The 25,742-nt window shown below is 38.3% G+C and overlaps 1 long non-coding RNA gene and 1 pseudogene across 1 annotated transcript; one reads left to right on the forward strand and one right to left on the reverse strand.

Annotated features, from left to right (window-relative positions):
* Positions 1-4,321: 4,321 nt before the first annotated feature.
* LOC145479149 (uncharacterized) lies at positions 4,322-7,237 on the forward strand. The gene is made up of 2 exons (XR_014048394.1): positions 4,322-5,254; positions 5,368-7,237. It is a non-coding gene; the product is annotated as an uncharacterized LOC145479149 (long non-coding RNA).
* Positions 7,238-11,167: 3,930 nt separating this feature from the next.
* LOC145472695 (QRFP-like peptide receptor) lies at positions 11,168-12,389 on the reverse strand (annotated as a pseudogene).
* Between the last annotated feature and the right edge of the window lie 13,353 nt (positions 12,390-25,742).

Here is a 25,742-nt window from a genome sequence, read left to right on the forward strand (position 1 = left end):
GGTGACTTGATTGGAACATACAATTTTATTCCCCTTCAGGTCCATCATTGGTGTACCTGATTTATCTATCTCCTCTAATCAGTCCACCATCAGCTTCTTCAGCTGTGCCCAAGTCAAAGATCTGTTGCACTAGTGTGTGCATAATTCCTCTTGCAGTCAAGAGGTCAAGCCAGCTTGACTTTGGACATAAAATGTTGTCCAGTGGATCTTCAAATTGCAACTGAGCCAGAGACTGTTAGGAAATGTTATCCAGTTATCAGTTTTAGGGCTGCCTTTGGGAGACCAAATAAGTGTTTTTAACACTGCTAATGGACTACAATTTTTGTTGGCAATGAGAGATCCTGGGTTAATCAGTTGATACAAAGCTAAATATGCTAAAGTAACAATTAAACTGAAATAGTTGTCTTTATGAAATATTGTATGCCATACAGAATACTAATTAGTTGTCAATATTATGTTATATTTATCAATAAATAGTTTGTTTGATAGCTTTAGTGTGAAAACACCGTGAAGAGAACGAACCATTTATAGGAATCAGTTGGTACAAAGCAGTACATGTAACAATTAAAATGAAATGAAATAATTTCCACAATAATGATATTACCAGTATATGATAATTACTGGTATATGATAATGAAAGGTGCATAGAAGAAACATCACTCAATTACTTTCTTGTAAAGGAAAATAATTTATTGCAAACTTGAATAAAAAAAAGATGAATAAGCTTCACCTGTGCCATGGTCCTTAATTAACTTTGTTGCTGGATTTTGTTTAGTCATATTGAACAGAATCATGTTCTATGACCTGATTTTTTTTAAACACAAAATGCATCCAAACTGTGGTCGAAGACTAAAAGAAGAAACAAAAAAAAAATGTTTTAGCAGCAATGGACTCTTCATGCCCTGTAGGGTGCAGGGCATGACGGAGTCTGGTCATCATTTTCTTCTAACTTGGAGTCTTTTTGTGACCTTTGCCCTGGCCATGTGGCATTCCATTTAGCTTGGAGAAGTTTCTCTGATTAGCTTTTGAAACCTTCCTTGCTCAGCAATATCAGAGAAGAACTTTTCAAGACTTTGGCCAGGTTGAGGATTGGTGCTCGTAGGCTGACCAGAGCTCAATGTTGCAACCGCTGGGGTCGCCAATGTGACCAAATTTTTTTCACCAGCAACTAACTTTCCATGCTTTTCACTGATTGAAATAGGTTTGCTGGTGACTAAATCTGGAAACTAAGGGGCCAGCTGGCCCCAAGGTTTTTTCCTGAAAGTTGAGCCCCGCTAATATTTATAAATAGGGTGGGTGTTCATTTTGCACACTTTTTTTCTTTGTGGGATTTTGTTTTTTGTTCTCCCTTACTAGTGCCAGTACAAGTTGATTTTTCTCTTCTCTCTTGCGTGACTGAAGAATGTTTGGTCCTAGCTTGAATGGAAGTAGCTAGACTGTGACAAAATTACAGTGGAACTGCATCTTACGGTCACCTTGTTAGTACAGTCACACCATTGTTATGGCCACTTTATTGTGTCTGGGTGAAATACCCATACATTTTCTTATAACAGAACCCTGCTAATGGAGCCACCCCTTTAATACATGGCCAAAGCTGCCACATTCTGAAATCGCAACCTGTATAATCCTTTATAATGTTAACTTGTCTATATGGCCATTCAGACCAGTTATGTTCATATTTCCATTGTTACTGGTGTACATACTGATTAAAGTTTCAGTGTTTTAAAAAAAATCAATTAGTCTGATGCATATTAAAGACTTACACTTAAACTTGTTAGAAATTGTTACAAGTTTAATTGTGATGTATCTGTTAACATCCTGTAAGTCAATTTATATCACTCATGAAATTTGACCCTACCCCATTAATACAGCCAGCCTGTTAATACGGCCAAATTTTCGTGGCCCAGACTGTATTAACAGGGTTCCAATGTAGTTCTCTTTATATACTTTGCTTTGGCCCTTATCAATTCTGCTTATGTTATGGTCTGCATTTGAGACAGAGAAGGAAACAAGCTCAAAGCTTGCTTTGGGAGCTAAATCAGTCATCTTTGATGTCATTTTCTGTAGGGTATGGTGTAGATCCACTGCCTTAGTGGTAATAAGTTGGCAAGTTGACACACCTGGGCTTTACAATAAAGCAAGAAATCTTTCCTTTCTAGTTTGCGGCCTTTCTTTTGCAATAACTGGTAGCAATTACTGCAGACAACTCTTGCCTTGCGGGCCCCTTCTGCTATTATGGATAGCCTGATGTTACTGATACAAGTTATATCCCCACTGAAAAACCATAATTTATGATATTAAAATTGGCAAGACAGCCTATAACTACATCTACATCTACACTTAGTTAAGTCGGTAAAAATCCAGAGATGTCACGCCAACTGTAAAAATCTCAGAATAAACCTAATACAATGGGATATTAAAACTACAACATTAAAACTAATATTAAAACTAATACAATGGACTATACAAACTACAAAGTGCTAGAATTAAAATAACATTTGTTATTAAACATCTTAATCACTTTCTGAAATAAGAAGTTACTTATGGCCTTTGCGAATAAAAAATAATCTGTCAGTTTTCTGACAGTCTGGCAGAGAGTTGAATGATCGAGCAGCCATCGATTTACCGCTATTATCATATCCCCATTGCAAAATTGTGGACACTTCATATGATCCCAGACTGATACTTTCAGTGTTTCTCAATTGTTGCAATGGATGCCTGGGATGTGTTGAATGACTTGTCATTATTCTGTTGTCTTGGAGTGTTTACTAGTTTGTACACTATTTTGACCTATATTACATATATTACAATTTTTTGTAAAAAATGGAAATCTTAAAAGAGCAAAGCAGTATATACACTACATGTGAGTTGATGTGTATTGAGTCATTTTCATCACACCCCTCTTGTGCAGCCAGTCCTGCTAATACAGACAAGAATGACAATCTCGAGGATGTCCACTATAACGAGAGTCAACTGTATTGGTGTCCACTTCTATGGTGAATTTGATAGAGGGATGGTAGTTGTTGAGGGTTTCAAGGAAAGTTACATGTACTGCTGAACTCGAACCAGTTGTGGTCAGTTGTCAGTGAAGTGGTTTTTCTAAGAGAATAAGTCTGATGTCAGAATCTTTGTATTGGTTGATGGTTGGGAGCCTGATTTCTTGATAAGTTTTATAGCCTTTCTGTGTTATAGATAAAACAGGGGTGCCACAGTACGGCAGGAAATGGTCGGGAAACATTCCTCTAAGGTTGGGGAATTTTATTTTGATTTAGGGAAAAATGACATTTTGAAGAAGAGGTAGAAAATATTCAGCATGACTGGTTTTATACCTGTAAAAGCTGGATGGTATTTGGGTCACTGTGATCTCAACTTTATTTTTTCCTAAATGAAGAAGGAAGATGTGTTGAAATTAGAAGTTTAATGAATGGGTAGAAGCGAATGAAGCCACTGCTATCCGCTATGTGACATTTATCTGACATCGCCGCAAATCCTACTTGGAGAATATTTGTGGTGTCAAGCAAAGCGCATGTACAGGTATTGGGGAAAAGAGTTCCCTAATTTGGATGTTATTAATATTCCTGAAACTGTAATCAGTACTAATTGTCTTCTAACTACTGAGGACTTGGCAATGTTTTCACGTGTTAAAAAATACTCATTAATAAAAGCTAGGCCCATTATAAGATGCATGCTATTTCATTGTTTTGCCATAAATTTAGATCTAAATGCTATTTTTACATTGAAACTTTTCTTAAGTTCTACTAAGAACTACAGTTATCAAAATATAGTGAAATAAATGGTTGCTAAGCTTTTTGCCCCATTTAAGTATCTTTGACCAAAAGTGGAAACCAATGAAAAAGATTTAACTGAATGACACCCAGTTCTGACCCGATGAAAATGATTGACAATCAGTCTAGAGGATTACCGTACATATTTGAATTAGCGCCCAGGGCGCTTATTTCAAATTTAGGAGGAGACGAGGGGCGCTTATTCGAGAGGAGCACTTAATCAAGGGGAGGTGCTTATTTTATTTTTTCCCAATTCGTGGCCTGACATGATCATTTCTGTAATACATTATCTGCGCGTAAACAACAACATAAGCTGTTTTTCGACATTAAAAACTGATCCTAAAGTTTAAATTGCGGCACCGTCAGTGCTTGTAATTTTTTTTCCAAACTTAACATGTTCACAAACTGAAACAATGTACTAATCTAATACTACACGACAAAAACTATACGTCCTTTGTTGTCTGATTACTCGTCCACAAAATGGGGGGAGGGGAGGAGGGCACTTATTTGAAGAGGGGTGCTTATTCGAGGGGGGGTGCTAATTTGAGGATTTACTATATTATATCAGTTCTGACACTGGACAAGATAAAACTGAATGACAATCAGTATTGAGAATTACTATTTCAGTTCTGACACTGGACAAGATAAAACTGAATGACAATTAGTTTGGAGAGTTACCATTTCAGCTCTAACAATGAACAAGATAAAACTGAATGACAATCAGTATGGAGAATTGGCATATCAGTTCTGACACTGCATAGACAAGGTACACATGAATGGCAATGGGTATGGACAATTACAACATGTTCTGACACTGGACACGGTAAAAATGAATGACAATCAGTATGGCGAATTACAATATGTTCTGACACTGGACAAGATAAAACTGAATTACAATAATTATCAGTATGGAGAATTACCATATTTCCTGACACTGGACAAGATAAAACTGAACGTCAATCAGTATGGAGAATTACTATTTCAGTTCTGGCACTGGACAAGATAAAAATGGATGACAATCAGTATGGAGAATTGCTATTTCAGTTCTGACACTGAACAAGATAAAATTGAATGACAATCAGTATGGAGGGTAAGAATATTAGTTCTGACACATGACAAGGCAAAACTGAATGACAATCAGTATGGGGATTACTATATCACTACTGACACTGGACAAGATAGAATGAATGGGAAACAGTGTGGAGAATCACTATTTTAGTTCTGACATATTTGGACAAGATATATGTAGAAATGAATGGCAATCAGTATGGAGGGCTTACACCAGTATGGTGCATTACAATTTCAGTTCTTATGACTACTACCTCAATTCTTACACTGGGCAAGATGCAGATGACAATTACTTTGGAAGATTACAAATGAAAATACGTTCCCACACTGGACAAGATACAAAATCAATGGCAATCAGTGCGGACGATTTACCATTAATATCAGTTCTGGCATTGAACAAGGTAAAAATGGTTAATTAAAATATATGCATTATTTAACAAAGGTGAGGTCAGGGTGGCTGGATAGTCTAGTTGACCTGTTCTAATGTATCATTAACATTTGATCCTTTCAACAGTTAGGCTGAGGGATAGTCCAGAAAGTGAACAATGACACAACATCACAGCAAAGATCTGGCTACAAGACAATTGCAGAAACACTTCAAAATAAAATAATATATGACTGGAAGAGATAAACGGAATGACAATCAGTATATGGAGAATTGCTACTTCAGTTCTGGCACTGAAGAAGATAAAAGTGAATGATATTCAGCATGGAGAATTAATATTTCAATCCTGGAAACGGACACGATAAAACCAAATCGCAATCAAATGCAATATGGATGATTACCAGTTCAGTTCTGTCACTGAACAATGACAACTAGTGTGGTGGATGATCTTTCAGTTTTGTAAGTGGACAATGTGAAACTGAATGACAAGCAGTATGAAGAATTACTTTTGAAGTTCTGACACTAGACAAGATAAAACTGAATGTCAACCAGTATGGGGAATTACTAATTCAGTTCTGACACTGGACAAGATAAAACTGCAGAATGGCGATCACTGAAGGATTACTATATTTCTAATCCTCAACAAGATGATAATGAGTGAAACTCAGTATGGAGAATTACTAGTTAACCTCTGACAGTGGAGAGGATAATACTGAATGGCAATCAGTATGAAAAACTAAAATTTCAGTTCTGACTACAAGATAAAGGTAAAGATCAAAATGAATGGCAATCAACATGGAGGATTACTATTTCATGCCTGTTATTGGACAATATGAAAGTGAATGACACTCGGTATGGAGTATACTGTTTACGGTCTGGCACTGGACAAGATAAATTTGAATAACCTTTGGTATGGAGAATTACTATTCTGTATGTTCTCAGGCACTCATGGACAAAACAAAGCTGAATAACAATCAGTGTGTGAAGTAATATTTCAGTTCTGACACTGGAAAAGGTAAAACTGAATGGCTATGGAGAATTACTATCTCAGTTCTGAAATAAACAAGATGGAACTGAATGAACATCAGTATTGAGAATTAATATTTCAGTTTCAGTTGACACTGGACAAGATAAACATGAATGGCTATCAGTATGGGGAATTAATATTTCAGTTCTGACACTGCACAAGATAAAAATGGCTGATGTTCCATAGGCATGGATAATTAGTATTTGGGTTCTGGCACTGGACGAAGACAACTGAATGAATATTAAAGTGGAAAATTACTATTTCATTTCTGATACTGCACAAGGTAAGCTCAAGGTGAAAGTGAACGACAATCAGTACGCATGACCTAGCACAAGGTCATTAGTTGGCAGAGTATTCTTGTTGACACGTTCTAATGTACTGTTTATGTTTGATTTTATCAACAGGTAGGGTGAGGAAAGGTCAAGAATGTGAACAATGAGGCAGTGCATAAGGAAAGATATGGCAACAAGACAAGTGCAGGAACTTTTTAGTAAATACTCAATAAACTTGGAAAAAATCATCTTGTTCATGCTTTGATCCCGATAGTAATGCATGATCATATATGTGATATTGAAATCATGTGTGAGAAGTGTAGAAGAAAAAAGAATAAAGAAACAAGACTTTTGCAGTTAATGAAAGTAAACTTCACTGATATAAAGAAGGTGCTAAGAGCAAATTAAAGGCTAGAGACCAACAAGCTCTTAAAACCTTCCTATAATAAATAGCGACTAAAACCCCAAAACAATGAAAAATAAATATGCCGCAGAACCTGAAAGGCGAATGCAGATGAATCCATTCTGGGTTTTCCTTTCAGTTTCCTGCTCCCCCCTCACAATCCTCTAGTTCCCAAGGGAGAAGTTTGTAAGGAAATTAACTGTCACCTGCAATCCTTCAATCGTCCTTTTTAATGAGTAATAATTTTTTCTAAGAACACAAAAATGACAATGGTGTGTCATTTTACACCACTTTATATACCGACATTAAAATTCATTCCAGCTATGAGCAATATGCTTCGCACAAAAGGAATACAGTCATTACACATTGCGATTGTGTGCTTTGCATATATAAACAGTGAGAAAAGAGAAACTTGTCAGAGAGCTCGTACCTGAAAAGAATTTTATTCGCCTCTTTGTTTTGCCAAAAAGGGAATCGTTTAAAATTTAAAGCTGCTTTATTATGCAAGGAAGTCGAGAAGCGAAAATCTAGTTTTTGTTATAAATATCCACACATGCCTGGTCTCATTCCTCCCCTCCCTCATCATCATCAAGGCTCAAATGCAATCGTTTTCTCGTCTTAGTTCTCGTTCCACTTTGATAATTTCGTAAGTTTCATTCAGTTATGTTCTTGATACAGTCTTTTTAGTGCAGAGTGCACTATTGGGATGGTTTGGGGGACTGCCTTCCGCTAAGGCGCTATGGAAGTAAGGCACTATGGGACTAATTTACTAGGGCACTATGGGACTAATTTACTAAGGCACTAAGGTGTAAACTTTAATGTTTGTTAAATTAATTAATTTCAATAAATTGATTAGTCCAGAGGGAAGGAGGTGGTGGGTTGGGGTGGGGTGGGTAAGGTACTTGTGTACTCTACGTAAAACGTGTTCCACCTACGCCGGTTGGGTACGAACATTGCAGAGCCATAGATTTGTTTCAGAAAACCACTTGCTCTCCTTGTGGTGCTAATCTCTAGAAAAAAAAAACAATTTGCTCTATGGGCGTGCGCAGATTAGTCAGCGTTCGTGTCTTTTGTATATCAGGTGGAGGATACATTGCGTACAGGATCACACAAATTTTGAGTGGTTTTCCTTATGGTAGAACCTAACATGTAAGACGCATGCGTTCTAGCATCGTTGGTGTTATACACTATGTTTCCATGCGGTTTTGTTTTATATGTCGTGATCTGACAGAGGACGGCAGTTATTTTTCAAGTAGCGCCACTTCTCCTTTTTTAGAGCAAAACTGAAACGTTACTGTGGCTGCGTATCTTTTAGAATTACCCAAAGGTCGGTTCAAAATTTTCAAACTACAATAATGTGTTTGTCAAAGTCCAAATAAAAATGGGAAAAGTATTGCTTCTCCTTAGCAGCTTTTTATCGCTTGCCTTAATTGCGTCTGTAAGAGAGAAATTCTTCAAATACTAAATTTGTGACAAAAGAAACCAGGAAAGTGTTCAAATATTGCTGCAGACGCCGTATCATCTAATGAAAGCGCAAATTAATTTAATTAGTCTTTGAGGAGACACGCCCACCGATGCAGAATATAATATCGGCCGAGTAGCACTGTTTACCTTCAATACTTCTCGTTGAAACGCTTCTCAGTTTAATCATAACAAGTACAATTTTCTCAAATGTGATTGGTGCATAAACTGCTGTATTTTGCTCTAATTAATCTGCAAAGCTGTAATCGACAGTGTAATCGGACAGTTGGCTGTACTCGGACACCTGTAATCGGACAGTTACATGAGCCAATCATTTTTAAGTCCTCTCCACTAAATACACCAATCACAACATTGATTACAATCACTATGGTAACCAATTCAAGAGACTGACTTTGTAAAATTGTGGAGGTTTAGTCTGTTGTGACTGTTTTGAAAGAACCTTAACAGCCATTTTGCAAGCTATTCTCCATATTTTTAATTATGATATTCAAAAATGACCATAAAATGTTCTTTTGAAATGAATTTTTGCTTTTGTGGGAAATTGTAATTGTTATGATTGATTGGTAACAGCACATCGTGTCGTCCAATTCAGTCTGTAATCACACTCGTGATTAACAAATCGGACTCCCGCTTCGCGGTGGTCCGATTTTGTTAACCACTCGTGTGATTACAGACTGAATTGTACTCCACTCAGTCCTATTACCATTATGTATCAATCGATATCGTTGTGTATTAATTTTGAATTGTTTTGTTTTTGGCACCGGCCAAAGAAAAAGAACGTGGTTTTCCGTGACTATCTGATAATTAAATTAGTTCTTGTTTATCGGGGAAAAAAAAAATTTACGTTTGAGTAAAACAAAATCGATTCTTTTCCATTTCTTCATCAGATATTTAACTTTCTTTCATTTACCTCCAGCCGTGAAAGAAAAAAAACAACCACACCTTCCGTGTGTTTTGGAGAAAACAAGGGTTTCATTTTACATACCTTCGCGAGGAAAACAAAAGTATCAAGTTACAAAGTTGGCGTGAAAGGCTAAATTGTCATGTTTGCTGCTTAAACGCAATATTGAATTTGAAATGGATGAAAAACAACGTCAAACACCAGAGTAAAATTTAAAGACTGTCGCGACAAACAGCAATTAATTGTAAGTGAGTTTTGGACCTGGAATGAAAATGCAACCATGAAACATACACACTACTAAGGGGAAAAGCCCCAGTAGACTACCAAGGTAAATACCAACCGGAAGTATACTGAGCAGGGGTGGAGTACTTGAGGGACTACGGTGCCAGGGTTATCAGTATAATTGCACTCTGCACTTTTTGACATTGTCTCTCTAGCTTTATTGCTCAAAAAAGTTAAAATTACACTACAATTTACAAAACAAGGTGCCCATTACGTATCTACTCGTTATAACCTACATATACGATCAAAAATACCAAGAGAAAATTTGGGGACAGAGAGGGACATTGAGGGCGTTGGCTGGTTTATGTCGATTCCGCCAAAGTTATTTTTAGTTTTAGACGGAAACGGAATTCTATTTCCCTAGACGTGCGCATGATACCTTTTACCCCTTCGATCAGGGAATTTTGAAAGGGCGGTCTGCGTGGAAATACGTTTTGTCAGTAAAAGCGCCTAAACTAAAATGATAGATTCCACAACCTCTTTGGAAAAAAACACTGGGTGGTGAAAAAATATCAAAGTTTGTCCCCTGAGAATTTGAATCAAAGAAAACAGCGATGACAACAAGAAAGAATTTATTTGCTTTCATTTCTGTAACAACATGTAGAGAAGTGTCAAATTGTCGATAGGGATTGGGTAAATGGGATGATCTTGCATAATACGTCAGAGAATACCCCGTTTGACCAATCGTCAATGTGGCTTGTAACAAGGGCTTTAATGGTCACTGGCATGCTAAAGGCTGTAATCAAAAGATCTACCACGGCCATATTTACTATGAGATAATTTGTGATAGTTCGCATTTGCCTGTTTATAATAACGACGCATGACCAACACGTTACCGATCAGTGAACCGAACATGATGATGAAGTACGCAATAGTCTTGAAGAAAACTTGCTCAGTAGGTGAATCGGGGTCATATGTGCACTGCGGTGATGCCGGGAGTGATGCAGAACGGGAGTTTGTGAAGTTCTCACTGGTAATTGGGGTCATTTTCGGGGGTGAAAGTCCTATTGACAAAAGGAAAGTGAGAAGGATAGTAAATTGCCTTGTGTTATTTTATGCTCAATATCTGTTTTGGAGGAACAACTGGTGTTTGCCTCAGGAAAGTGAATTATTTTTTGCTTCAGATGCCTGTTGAATAACTTTGTCTATTTGGAAATTTAAAATTTACGCTGTTTAGTCAGGAGCAGATGCGAGGTTTTTGTGTGGGTCGCTATTGTCATCGGCTCGTGTCCGTTAAGAACAAAAACACAGAGAACAAATGTCGATGGAAGTATCGAAATTAAAAATTGAAGTTTATTTTATTACATGCAGTGAAGATTTACTATATCGTTGCCACTTGACTAAGTTCTGAATAATTTTTTTTTTGAGAATTATTCTCTGGCCGACACTTTACATTTTGCCAACTTTTTGGCAGTTTTCGTTTCAACTAAAAAATCGAAAGCAACAACTACGATGGTGGTGGAGGTGAAGTTGTCAAGATCTACACTTGCGTTCTAACAATTGAAATCTCTGCATACTACAGTTTTTGCAATTTTAATCGTCACAAAGTTGTCAAAAGGTGATCAAGATTTTTGTGAAGTGAAAATCTTATGGCGATCGTCTCCGCAAGAGCTTTTTAACGCCGTTGTCGCAAAATCATGTGAAGTTATGTCGCTTCTGGCTTCTTCCAAGGAGTGGGGAATGGTCAGGTCTGCTTGATAGGACAACGGACGAATGCCATCCATGAACTCGTTATCTTTGCCAATTTCAAGCCCACGTGTGCCGACGTTTCGTTTTGGGGAAACTCTATGACAATTACACAGGAGAAGATCTTTAAATCCTTTCCGAAAGTCAGCGTTAAATATCACATAGATAGTGGGATTTATCATGCTGTTTGTATGACCCAAAAAATAGCCCAGGAAGGAAAGAACACTCGGTGGACCACAAGGAAAGTTCTCTCTAGCTAAGAAATAAATAAACTGGTTAATGTACACGGGCAGCCAACACAGTGCAAAGATAATCACTACTGTCATCAGCATTTTGAGAACTTTCTTCTTAGACTTTTGAGCGCGGAGTTGGTTTTCAAGGGATGGATTTCCTGGAACTTTTCTCACCCAAAGTTTGTGAACGACAAAACCATACAGTACCGCCATTGTTGAAAGTGGAACCAGGTAAAAAAACGATGAAGAGAACAACGGTAAAATGTTTAGATGCCTCTTCCGTGAAAGACGGCGTCCAAATCTCCAAGCAGTGCCATTTTCCCTTGAACATGATGACTTTCTGAGCGTAAAGAATCGGAGAACTGACAGTGATGCCCACGATCCAAACAACTGCCATTATACCGTATGATATCTGAAAAGAAATGTATCGTTTAAGAGGAAACATTACCGCCAAAAACCGGTCAACTGATATTGCTGTCAAAGTCAAAACTGAGCTTGCTATCGAGAGGGATTGGGTAAATGTGATGATCTTGCATAAGGTGTCTGAGAGTACCCCGTTTGACCAATCCATGTGTCCTGTAACAAGCGCTTTAATGGTCACTGGCATGCCAAAGGCTGTAATCAAAAGATCTGCCACGGCCATATTTACTATGAGATAATTTGTGGTAGTTCGCATTTGCCTGTTTATATTAACGACGCATATGACCATCACGTTACCGATCAGTGAACAGAACATGATGATGAAGTACGCAATAGTCTTGAAAACTTGCTCAGTCGGTGAATCGGGGTCATAGGTGCACTGCGGTGATGCCGGGAGTGATGCAGAACTGGAAATCTTGAAGTTCTCACTGGGATTTGTGGCCATTTTCGGAGAAGAAAGTTCTATTGCCAAAAAGAAAGTAAGAAGGAATTCATAGATAGTTGTCTTGTACTGTTTTTTGCTCAATATCTCAATATCTCAATATCAACTTGCTCAATATCTCAATATCAACTGGTGTCTGCCTCAGGAAAGTGAAGTGCTTTTTGCTTTTCTTGGTAATCTGGAAAAAATAGTTGCCTTTTGAATAACTTCCCTAGTTAGAAATTTAAAATTTACGCTGTTCAGTCAGAAGCTAGTGCGAGGTTTTAATGAAATGGAGACTAAAAAATGTATTTTATTGTGAGGGACACCAAGTTGCCAAGGGACGCGGACTTTTCATTTAAATGAGCGTCTGCTTTAGGTGCAGTCTCACAAGTGTTTCGAATATAACGCGCTGTGCTGTCGTTCAGGGGTGGGTGGCGCTTATTTAAAGTGCCTATGAAGTAAAAAATAATTGCTGCTTATTTGAAAGGCTTTTCAAAGTAAAGAAGATTGGCCTTTCCCTTTTTGGAATATCTTTTTTCATTCTAGAGATATTTACGTTTTTGTATTATGCAAATGAGGAAAGTGATGACGTCATAGGTGGTTTCACTTGAACAGTAAAACACTGATTCAAGAATATCTCTAGAAATATTGGAGCAGTGTTCTTCAAACTTGGCACCACAAATGTGCATCAAAAAAGAAACAGAATGACACCTTCTGTGTTGTTGCCATGGCAACTCTTCTGGCTCCAGTCTCTTTCTGTGAAAAAACAAATATGCCAATTTGCAACCCTTTGAAAAGGGACAGAGGGTCTTGCTCGGAACACACATGATTCCCATACTGTCTTAACTCTCCCCATTAGATTGTTGGGAGTGGATGATCCTTGTTTAAGATAAAATCTGGTAATGTTAGTTTTAATTAAAACAGGACCAGCGGCATAAGTGTTATCATGGCAACGGCACGACGGGTGTCATTTTGTTTCTTCTGTGATATACATTTCTGGTGCCAAGTTTAAAGAACACTGCTTTAATATTTCTAGAGATATTCTTGATTGAGTGTTGAACTGTTTCAGTGGAACCACCCATGACGTCACACTTATAATACAAAAACGTGAATATCTCTAAAACGAAAAAAGGTATTCCAAAAAGGAAAACGCCATTCTTCTTTACTTTGAAAAGCCTTTCAAATCAGCAGCAATTATTTTTTACTTCATAGCCACTTTATTTAAGGGCGGTGCTTGATAGAGGATGGCGATTTTTCTGGTAAAAATGGTATTAGGGCTTTCGCCACTCGTACTGATTCAAAACAAATCGCATTGGAAATGTTTGTGTCTTTGCTATAAAGGAAGTCACGTTTAAAGACTAAATGGTATCACTCTAAGTACGATTTGACTGCAAACTACTTGTAGAGAGCTAGTTAAAGTTAGAAATCGACGAAAGGTTCAGCCCTTTGCGTGTAATAATATTAAAGAACATATTGGCTTTCATTGTACGCTGTATGAACAGATGTTTTCATTTAACACTCAGCTCCAATTTCAATGCTACGCTGATGTAGTGCAAAGCAGTATAAAGTTTTGCCCATACGTTGTGCTCTCCAATTAAGAAGTGTTGTCGTTTGCCGACTGAGAGTGCCATATATACGTATATCAAAAGAATTTACGAGAATCGAGTTTTGGCGTTAGCACACTCATAAGCAGATGTTGGGGATGTTGTTTTGTCTTGGATAAAAATAGCGTTTAAACTAAAACAAACATGTAAATTCATAGCGCGCCACAGGTTGAAGAAAGATGTAGACTTTGTGTAGCTTAGCCGTTATTATGCGAGATAAAATAGTTATTTTTTATTATTACGTAATTTTATCAATTACCTAGAGCCAGTTTGCCCCGGGCTAGCAGCACGACGAATTATTTAACACCCTACGCGAAAACAATATAACAATAATATCTTAGAAAAGAAAATTGATGTTAGATTTCTTTTTATTTCTGCTTCTTTCTCATCAAAAGGTTCTTTTACAATTCAGTTTGTTGTCTCTTATTTATCCCGTTTCTTTGAAATTGATATAGTCGTATTATATTATCACATCTTTTTGTCAGAGGGCTTCTTTTTCTCCCAAATCGTTTGAGGGTTGCCCAATACACCTAAACTGGAAATATTGTCGAGTCGACTCGATTCGTCTCCTATGATGTCGACCCGTCATAGCGGAAGAACGTATACAACATTTTGCGTATTATTTCGTGCGACGGTTGTAGATCGAAGAATATGATGCACGGTGTGCAGCGAGCGTGTTGTCTAGCTATGGAAAGATGAATAAGGGCACTTGTTTCGTTCTAGTGCTGTATATTAGTTAGTCATTACGGCTCACAACTTGCAGTAGAATTCCGTTAAAAAAAATTCATTAAGGCCGTGAATTTACACTATATCTGTATTAACTTCAGATTCATCATCAATCAAGTGTTTAACATTTTTACTGCATGTGCATCAAACTCTGACTGAACAGCTTTGCCGGGGATAGTTTCTTACTATGATATGTGTCTGGTCTTAACAGGTACACGAATATGGATAAAGGCAGGAAAAACTCACCTTCTGATAGTCAAAAATGCTGAATAACTCGGTCCGCCTCTTGATCATGAAACCACCTGCTTTGGTCCCTTGTACTTTTTATAGTACTTTATAGCGATAATTAACATAAGAGGGGAGGTACTTATCGATTCAGGAAAAAAATTGTGTTGACTGACAGGAAGACATTTGCAAATTAACTTGCACTGAAAACCAGATGACCCTTGAAGGCTTACAAATATATTCTATTCTCAACCGTCTTCCTCTTTGTATAATTCTATATTGTTATGTTACGGAAAGTTTGTTCACAGGCCATCTCGCTATACTACAGTTAGACCCCGAAGTTTCGAACTCTCAAGGGAGACGAAAAATAGTTCGAAATTACAGGACTTCGATATAGCTTGACCGCATGATACCTAAAAAGTCAAGAATCACTTTAAAGGAAACATTACTGCCAAAAACCGGTCAACTGCGATTGCTGTCAAAGTCAATACTGAGCTTGCTATCGAGATTAAAATTGTTTTCTTTTGCTCAGGGATTTTTCTTAACAGTATCCCCAGAAACAATTGTAACAGTTGGTAAGCATGCTGCTGAGGAAAACAAGGTATGAAAAGTCACAAGGCTATTATGATGATTTAAAAAGAAGAAGCAGATCACAGCTTGGTCATGATAAGCGGAACATACATGCAATCGACACCGTCTTATTTTACTCAAATTTGAGCAGCTTTCGACAAAAACACTTGAGTGATATTCCAACAGACAAAATAGTATTGAGTTTTGGGCCAAAAATATCAAAAAGACCTTTCAAAATACGCTACTTGTGGCTCAAAAATAAACTAAGAAAACTTGATTTCCGGTTCGTCGAGAGGATATTTTTGGCAGCCATTAATTGCACCGGAAGCGCGAAAGGTGCGCTCGTGCCAGTCCCTCTCCGCATCACACATTGGACCAAGAGAACCAAGAGCGGACTGCCCGTCTCACCGCCTGGCCTTTTTCCGCTCTGCGTGCAGTGTGCGAATGGACGCTCGATAAGGAGAACAAAGCATTTTTTTTTCTCCGAATTTGAAGCCATCAGTGGACGGAAATAAGTTTTATTATTTATAAAGACATTGCGACTTCGATGGAGATGCTTCAAGAGTGTCTTGTCGAAAGCTGCAGACGGTGAGTGAGCTTTAATTATGTAAATAACCTCGAAGATTTAATCCCTTCAACTCGTGTTCTTATTGCCTTCCAATAGCGAATTGAATTTTGGCTAAAATCTTTAACGTTATTCACCGGCTGCAATATATTATCACGTGGCACGTTTTTTAAATTTTTTATAATGAAGCTTAGAAGTGGTCGGCTCATTCGACTTTCATAATAAAGCTTGTGTTTGCGACTTTCTTTGTGTTCGATTGAACGAACATTTCCAGACTTTTCAAACAAGTAACTATCTTATATGTACGCAACGTAAAAATAGAATTCTTCAGTTTCCTTCTGGGACTGCCCTAGGCTGAATACTGTCAGTTGAACTTAACAAACGTGATTGTACACCAATTAATGCGAATCAACAACTTAGCCCTCAAGTTAGCGTTACAACCTTGCGACCGCCATGCTAGACGGTGGGGGATGGCGGAGGGGAAAAATCCACCCCCTCCCCTTTCCTTCCTCTTGCCTATCATTCACTCCCTTTCTTTCTCTCACCAGTCTTCCACTGCATGAAAAATTCAAGATGGTGGCTAAACTTTTTACGATGTGAGCGCTCGCTCGAAAAAATCTCGCCTGCTCTGCAGGCTACCCTCAACCAATTTAAGAGATCCTCAATGTCATCTCGTTTGTATGAGTAGGGCACCATTTGGGAGAGAAAGATGGCTATCCATAGACTGTTCACAGTCCCCTATTTTTCCGTGAGATCGTAGATGTCGATCGTTGAGTTCGATGGGCTGCCATCTTGGTCTCTTGATGCGAGGAAACTGGGGAGAGTACAAAATGCCCGTGGGTAGTGGCGGTTGGGCTTAATAGTGTGGGGGTGACGGGACGGAAAAAATAGGGAGACTGTAACAGCTTCACTCTGTCTGGTGTTCGCTGCGTTAGTTGCTCCAGCAACGGCAACACCTGATTGGTTGAAGGGACAATAGAGTTCATCAGAGTGTAGCAGAGCATTGACAACTTGAGTGACTTCGTGGCTCAGGCCAAAATGGCATCGATTTCAAGATAATTTTGTTGAGAATGTTTTGATTTTGATCGTCTGTCTGCTTCTTGTCTTGGAGGATTGGTATTAAAGCGCGAGCAAAAGGAGGCCGTTTCTTGTTTACTCGAAGGAAAGGGTGTTTTGGCGGTTCTTCCAACTGGTTTTGGCAAGAGTTTAATATATCAAAGTTTCGTTTTGGTGAAAGAAATGGCTGAAAGCTCTGTTGGTTGTTCTTATTTCCAACTGAAATTTTACAGTTAATGCCACAAAGACGGCACGCATCTGAATAATTGGAATTCTCTGCGGGCTTTGCCACTTTTTGTGGAGTCAGAGAAGAGTTCTTCCGTCCCGCATTCATTCGACTCAACTTAGTAAACCTTCAAAATGTTTCGAAATTCACAACACAGTAACATGTATTCATATCATCATCCCTGATTTGACAGGTTTTTTCTCAGGGGAGGAGATTGTTAATTGATTTGATTAACAGAGGCGCCAAACCGGCGGCCACACCCCTCGAACACGAGACAGAGTGAAGCTGTTACAGTCTCCCTATTTTTTCCGCCAGCCGTGCCCTCCACCACCCCTACCCACGGGCATTTTGTACTCTCTCCAGTTTCGCTCGCATTAAGAGATCAAGATGGCGGCCCGTCGAGCTCAACAATCAACATCTACGATCTCACGGAAAAATAGGGGACTGTGAACAGTCTAGGCTATCCATGACAAGAAGACTACCATTTGAGTGGGCTACAAATGTTGTCATTCCATTTATGATTGTAAATGCAGCTAGCATTTGTTGTTTCATGCTAAAGTATTTGTCATTGTTCAGTTTTTGATGTAATATATCGAACACGAGAGACAGTGTTTCATCAGGATATCCAAACACCAAGAAGAGAGTTGAAAATACGACGTGCAGCGGAGTATTTTTGACGAAATTCGAGGTGTTGGGATAGCTGATGAAACACTGTCTCGACTGTTTGATACATCTTCTCAATCGAAACAAAAACCAAGGAGTAAACGGAGAAGTATCATTGTCAAAATCTATGCTAATTAAGACAGGGTATCCAAACATCCGTCTCGGTCATGATTTCCTTTGTTTAAACTTGATGAATTATTAATGAGTTTGAGAAGTACTGTATCAATCAATAATGACGACGTTGGCTTGTCATAGGGGCGTCGCTTCCAGCAAATGGATAAAACAGCAAATCTCCTCATTATGGTCAAGTAGTTTCCAAGTAGTTTTCTAAAGTAGGCAGGTGTACTCAATGCCTTTACACAGTTTAAAGAGATTCAACACATGAGAACGTAACATTAGCCACCCCAGGAAAGCAGCAGCAACAAGAACAGCAACTCTGTCTGGTTTGGGCTTCTCAGGTAGAGCAGAATTAAGTAAATGTAAGGTAGAATTTAACAGATGCGAATGTCTTACCTTTTTTGGCCACACCTTTTATTCTTTACTATAGGATAATGTTGTGGATATTAAAAAAAAATTGTCTCCTATACTTGCCGTTGATTTGTGGTGTTACTTGTGGTGTTATAATCACAGATATATGTTTTTCATTGCAAGTAAAAATCCAGTCTAAGTTTAGATCAACACCTTTTAGAGAGCCAACTAAAATACTGAAGTCTGAAGATGGCTTCTACACCTGGCAGTTTGGTAGGAATAGTTAAGATCTGTGATAATCTACATTTTCATTTCAACTTCATGTACACTGACTATGTACGCTCATTCTTGACCTTGGTGTATTGGTGATTCTTGATAAAGAGTCGGTAGATATCAAAAGGAAAATCAAGGAGGCCATCCATATCAGACATCAACGCCCAACACTGAACAGAGACGGGGGCTATGATCTTCCCACCATTTTTGACCATCTGTTGTCACGTGATTAAACAATTTGCATTCACGTGACAACGTGAGCTCACTTTAATCGCTGATGAAGACTGCGATACAGTCAAAAGCTTCGTTTACAAAATTTTTCAGACCTTCTGACAAGAATAATTGTTCGTTTACATGTACACTCTTTTGCATGCCATTGCAACACCATATCCTCGTTTCAAGTCCTGTCTGTGGTAGCCAGATAAATTTCTGTCATGGTAACAGTCGCACATACCTTCAATTTTTTTCATCAGGAATGTGTTTTTTTCCTCTGTTTTTCTTTGTTCTTCTTTCAAATTTGTTTTGCCATTTTCAAGTTCTTCGATTTTTCTTAGGAGTTCTCCCCTGTCAGGGTTTGGACTCATGGAGTCGGTTGATTGTGACCTTGAGTGCTAGTCAAACAAACAAATCTGTGACTGGGTGTGTGTGTGTGTGCGTGGGCAGGGGAGGTTGTCACAAAGGTCCACAAGTGGTTTTGTGCAAAGTAACATTTCGGGAGAGGGTAGAATTTAACAGATGTGAATGTCTTACCTTTTTTGGCGGAGTGTAGGCTTCATTATCGCTGATTCTCTTATCTTATTACATGGCTTGTGGCCGATATAACGCACGCTCTGATTGGCTAAGAACGAGATCCGAGCAGTTATTATGCAGCTATAATGCCCATGGGCCGATTACAGGTTATGCAAATTAGGAAGTGCCCGGCTCTGAAAATTCAAGCACATTGAAACGATGAAAGCTGATTAAAAACAGTAAGAGAAAGTAAATCTAATTCCGAGTAGCTAAAAGTTTAGAGATTTTTCCTGAATAAAATTTATAGAGAAATCGTTTTTGACTTACCAGCCGGCAACATTGGTGGGCACTAGTGAAAACCAATCAAAGTTTGCCGAGTCTTCAGTAAAGCTAAAATCGCTAAGTGAAAAACACCATCGGCAGATCTGTCACGAATCCCGAGCAGAACACCAAGAAGAAACTTAAGTTATCATCTTAGTCACAACATTTACCGAAATATTGAACTCCGTCACAGTTCTCATCAAATAGATTCCATCGCTTTAACACAAGCAAGTGTAAATCAGCTTCCAGGATCATCAGATGTAAACAATCGGGTGGTTTCTGTCGGTAGCAGTGTTTCTGATAACTGAAGGAAGTTTTAGATGTTCACAAGGCTTGGAAATCCCAGAATGAAGAAGGCGAAGATATGTTGTCGAAAGCAGATGCGAAGATCGAGTTATTCTGAGCAGTACATTCTGAAGCATTAGTATTTTCTTTCACCGAAAGACCGTTGTTGGGACTATTAAGCATTTTCTGTCTTTTCTATATGCGTTGACGTTTCGCCACAAAAGGCGGAAAAACTCCCCCATCAAGTTGTGGCACCACGATACTAAAATACCTTTTTGAGGCTGTGACAATCATTTTTCCTGTAAAGAAATCTGTTTTTAATGGAGTACGTAATACAGTGGTAAAGTTCACTGACTGTGTAGTTTTGCCCTGGGTTTGAGACGATGAATGAATAGGTAAACGCGCACATCGCCGGCTGTAAAATTACGATTTCCACTCAAATATTTTTTTTCTCTGCTTTAATTCATAAGCCACATAATAGACAACTTAATAACCTCGATTGTTCGGTCGTTACGGGAAAATCTCAAACCTCGGCCTACCATATTGACCGAGCGATAGCGAGGTCAATACGGCAAGGCCTCAGTTTGAGATTTTCCCGTAATGACCTCACTCTCAGTTATTAAGTAGTTATTCATCAGCCAGTTTTAAGTGTGCCTCACATATTAATGTTCCGGTATATTTAGGATTTTGAAAACAGTCGAACACTGGAAGTAATCGCTGTGGACATAAAACAAGATTCCCACTGCAATCTTCCTCATCACGTAATGGGAAGCAGCACTTTAATTTGTTCTGTTGATTTTTTTTCGTCGTGCTTTTTTGCAGAGCGTCACTTGAGTAGAAAGCCTACAGGCCCATGCTTGTGATTCTGGCAACAAAGATACATTACCCCAACATTCATCGTCTGCAGTAGACGTCTTGCATAACACTCGTGGGGTATTTAACCCTTTACCCCCTAAGAGTGCAAATTGGCACACAAGGTCATAACTTTGTGAACATTTGATAGATTTCTATGAATTTTTGCCATGCAAATTGTCTTGTGAAGATCTGCTCATTGAAGTCATAAAATTTTGACCCCCTCCTATCCAAGACATGGTTGACCACCCCCAGGAGTTTTTAGTTCCTTTTTTGGGATGCAAATGGAATGTAAGACTTGTTTCATATCAAGCTATACACTAAGAGCTGCTAGATAAGCTATAGTTTAGGGTTATACCTAATATAGTAGAAGATTGATACATTTTTGAAGTCGTTCATTTTCCTATTTTAAAGCAATTTCTCTCAAAATGTCTACATCCTTCATAGCTGCTGATGTCAATTCTTAAATAAGCTGATTAGTGGCTTTCAAATGGCATATTGTACACAGGCAGAGTGTCTTTATTTGCCGATTTGGGAAAAACCGCCATTCACCTTAGGGGCTAATGGGTTAAACAATGCATATTTTTCACGGAAAAAAATTCCCATTTCGTTGTTACATACTAGAAACAATGACTGGCAACAATTAACTGTGTAGCTGCGGTTTGAGTCGGAAAGTATGGCGTGCGCAAATGCAAAGCGAACCCGAAGGAGACAAAAACAAGATGAAGAAATTCATGTGTAATGAACTAACCTCTTTAGTACTCTTTAGAAATTACAAAATTTCCAACTACTTTAAGAGAGAGAAATCGAAAAAACTATGGCTAGCAGCGTTCAAATGGCAAACAACGTAATTTTACGAAAACTCCATGGTAATGTGGTGATTGAATTACTCACTTAGCGGCAGTCTTGGCAGGTCTTGGCAGACAAGAACCTTCATTCTCTCTCTAAAAGTGTCTCGGCAAAAGTCCTCCTTTAAACGGAATTCAAAAATTTTCATAGAAACGAAACAAAAGTCGTATTCGATATGTTATATAAAAAGTACTGATCTCAAACATTGACCTTTCTTGAGCTTATTGAGTTAGCGGCGAGCTTATGGAAAGGCAAAAACCTTTCCCAACACAAAGCAAGAAGCGATACTTTTGGCCCCAAATTTGCCACAATTAGCAGCCGATTTTGACAGGATCGTTTTGCCAATTCCTGCACAAACAACCACAACAAGTCCTTGAATGATGGCACTTGTTTTTCACAAGACCACAAAATTACAGCGGGAAGATCAGTGGCCCTGTGGCTTTTCCAATGACATGTTCGTTTTTCATTCGTCGTTAGCCTGCGAACAGGCTCCCGGTGAGCCCAAATGAAGCGAGGGAGCCTGTAGACATTCTATTGATGCTGCCATTCTATGATACCAGCTCCTGGTGTCATGACATGATTGGTTAAATCGCTGATTGTTGAGATCTTTGAGATGAATATTTGACAGATCTTTGTAAAATTATACAACTCCAACAGTTCGTTACAATAGTAAATGTAATAGTGCATTCGCTGTTCTCCTCTAAGTTTCGGTCTCTCAACATCTCGTTATTTCACAAGTGATTCTGAAGGGTATCTTATGCTCTGTTACCAGGACGAATTTTAAGTAGAAGCTAGTGGAGTGGAGCCGTTTGGCGGTGCTATAGCAATTTTTTTAGAGATCAGAGGCTTGGTTTCCGGACTTTCCGCTGTTATCTGCTTGTCGCTTTGCAGAGTTTGACACCTATCATGTGCTCATAATTTCTTTAGGCTCATTTCAGTATTGTAAAATATGTTTTAAGCTCTCTAAGTATTGGCTCTGGAGGGTCAAAGTTAAGTTTGAAATATTCCATGAACGTGGTGCTTACTTGCACTCTATATTATGACGCCCGGCCCGGCTATTTGATTAGCTGGATTAGAACTGTTTGCAAGTACCGAAAATGTAGCTTTTTGACAGGTCTAATTACCTCATTGACTGATTTGTTACAGGCTTATCACCAAGGGCTATATACAGGCTCCCCTGTCCCCGCCCCGATTGCTTTGCTCTCCGAATTCTTCTGTTTCGCGCTCGCCGAAATTTTTTTCCGTCCTTGCTGGGAGCCTGTTTGTAGGCTAATTCATCATCCGCCATTTGAAAATGGAATGGCGGGACTCCTTGCAGGTGAATGCTTGCCTCGTACTGCGCATGTCCAGCCATTTTTGCGTTCTGTCCGCCCTGTCCGTAATGTAACAATTGGTTTAATAGCCGAAATTTTCTTTAAATCCTGTTTCGTGAATATTCAATGTGGTTTCTGGTAACAGGATTTGTGCGGGTCCTGGAAAGCTTAGAAAGTCCTTGAATGTTACTGGCATTTTTCAGGACTGGATAGTACTGGATAAAAACTGCTGGTCCAAAAGTGCTGAAAATCTCAGAAGTATAAATTCACCCAGATTCTCACACCAAATCAAATTCTCAGAACTAACATTAAAAGAAATGCATGGCAGACAGTAAGGAGAATTAATATTGCAATCTTGGGAGTGAAAAGGTTAACATGAATTTTTGAGTCCTCAGTGGAAACATCCTGGAAATTTGTTTCTAAAAGGAAGGTGCCAATAGTACAGGTTCTTTGGCCGGCTGAGTGCTGATTGGTTAATTTAAATTTTAGCAGCATCAACTGAATCTGAGTTAAGATAAGGCTGCGCCCCTGTAACCAGAGACAAATCCTTCTTCCCGAGAAATCGCTTTCGAATCATGTTTCGAGCCTAAGGAAATTTAAACCTTTGTCTTAGAGGCCCTCGGGGGTAGTGGTAGGTTTGGATAAAGTCTGCCCGTAAACTGAACTGTTTTTCCTGCTTGTAATAGTGCTCGACTGAAAAAAATAATTATTCTGCTCTTATTCTCTTTAGTAAAGCATCTGGACCAGTTTCCATATAATCAAGGAAATCAATAGATGATATTATACAGTGAGGAGTGAGGATATGGAATATATGCTGTAGTTTCGAATCAATTTTGCGAGCAGGTACAGGACATTCATTTCACGACGGAGAAAACATCTTCAAAGCATCATCCATGCACTACCGGTATGTTGATATTTGAAAGATTTGGAGATTTCTTTACGTCATGTGATAGTTCAGATCAGCTACAGTTCCCCTATCTCACTGTAATTTACCAACTGAATATAAATACACCTTTTGCTGTTCATTTACAGAAAATAAACATTCATTTGTGTCCAAGTTTCTTTCATTATGATCATTAAACTCTCATTAACACCAATATGACCTTCATTTGCGCGTAAGGAATGTTCAAGAAAAACATTTACATATGCATTAACATTCAAAATCATCAAAAGAAAAACAATACCTTCATTTGACATTCATTGACTGTAAATGTATTTTCATTTTGGTTGAAAAAAAATTCGTTGTCACGAAATGACAATCATTTACACTTTACGACATTCAGTTTTCAACAAAAGACTTTCAATAACACAATTTGCATGAGAACTAACATTCAATTGCTTTATTATGCAACCATATCCATGAAGGTAACAATCTTTAATGCGGCGAGACAAACATTACAGCCATAATAACATTTATTTTTGAAAGATAGAATATCAAATTCGCTGAACGATTTATCCTTCAATCGCCTCAGTAGTAAATAGTAAATAGTCTTCGTTGACATCTTCAAAAGCCCTGACTATCCTTTCGCGGTGTTCAAGTGCGATTCTATTTCTTCGTGGCATTTCTGGACAAATTGAACTGTCACTACATGTACATGTATGTCACATGGACACTGTAGTGCGCCCTCTGAGTTGTACGCAAAAAGTTTCGTAAGTGGCCGAATTTATATCTGCAAGGGGAGGATTGTGAAATTATGATTTGAAAAAAGTACATATGGTCCCTTGTTCTATAATCAAATTTTCGAGGAAAATTGGGCGAGATATCTCTGTTCAAAAGAATTACGCTAATGAGCGATTGTTTTCTCTTAACGTTAGGTGAAAACACGGTAATGTATGTCTCACCGCATTTAAGATTGTTACCTTCGTGGATATGGTTGCATAATAATGCAGTTGAATGTTAGTTCTCATACAAATTGTGTTATTGAAAGTCTTTTGTTGAAAACTGAATGTCGTAAAGTGTAAATGATTGTCGTTTCGTGACAACGAATTTTTTTTCGACCAAAATGAAAATACATTTACAGTCAATGATGTCAAATGAAGGTATTGTTTTTCTTTTGATGATTTTGAATGTTAATGCATATGTAAATGTTCTTCTTGAACGTTCCTTACGCGCAAATGAAGGTCATATTGGTGTTAATGAGAGTTAAATGACCATAATGAAAGAAATTTGGACACAAATGAATGTTTGTTTTCTGTAAATGAACAGCAAAATGTGTAAAGGTTTTACTTACTTACTTACTTACTTACTTACTTACGTACTTACTTGCTTGCTTGCTTGCTTGCTTGCTTGCTTGCTTGCTTGCTTGCTTGCTTGCTTGCTTCCTTACTTACTTACTTACTACTTTACCGTCTTAAATATAAATAAATTTCTCTTTTCAGTCATTAAAGCGAGTGATAATGTTGACATTGAATGAAGCATTCCCAAAGCAAACACGAACTTGCCATTGTAAGTATTACCTCACTAGTAGGGCAATTGCCACCTTCAGACATCCAATGTTTGACTCGTGTCACCACTTTTTCACGGAAGTAATCAAACTTTCAAGGCCCAATATACAATACAGGCAGATAAGCCATGAGCACTTTACGTGTTTTTATATTTTTCTGGTGACTATAGAATGAAGGCTCTTCATATGATGTACCATCCCCAGA

Source organism: Orbicella franksi, chromosome 2 (assembly GCF_964199315.1).
Source record: "Orbicella franksi chromosome 2, jaOrbFran1.1, whole genome shotgun sequence".
Classification (NCBI taxonomy): Eukaryota; Metazoa; Cnidaria; class Anthozoa; order Scleractinia; family Merulinidae; genus Orbicella; species Orbicella franksi.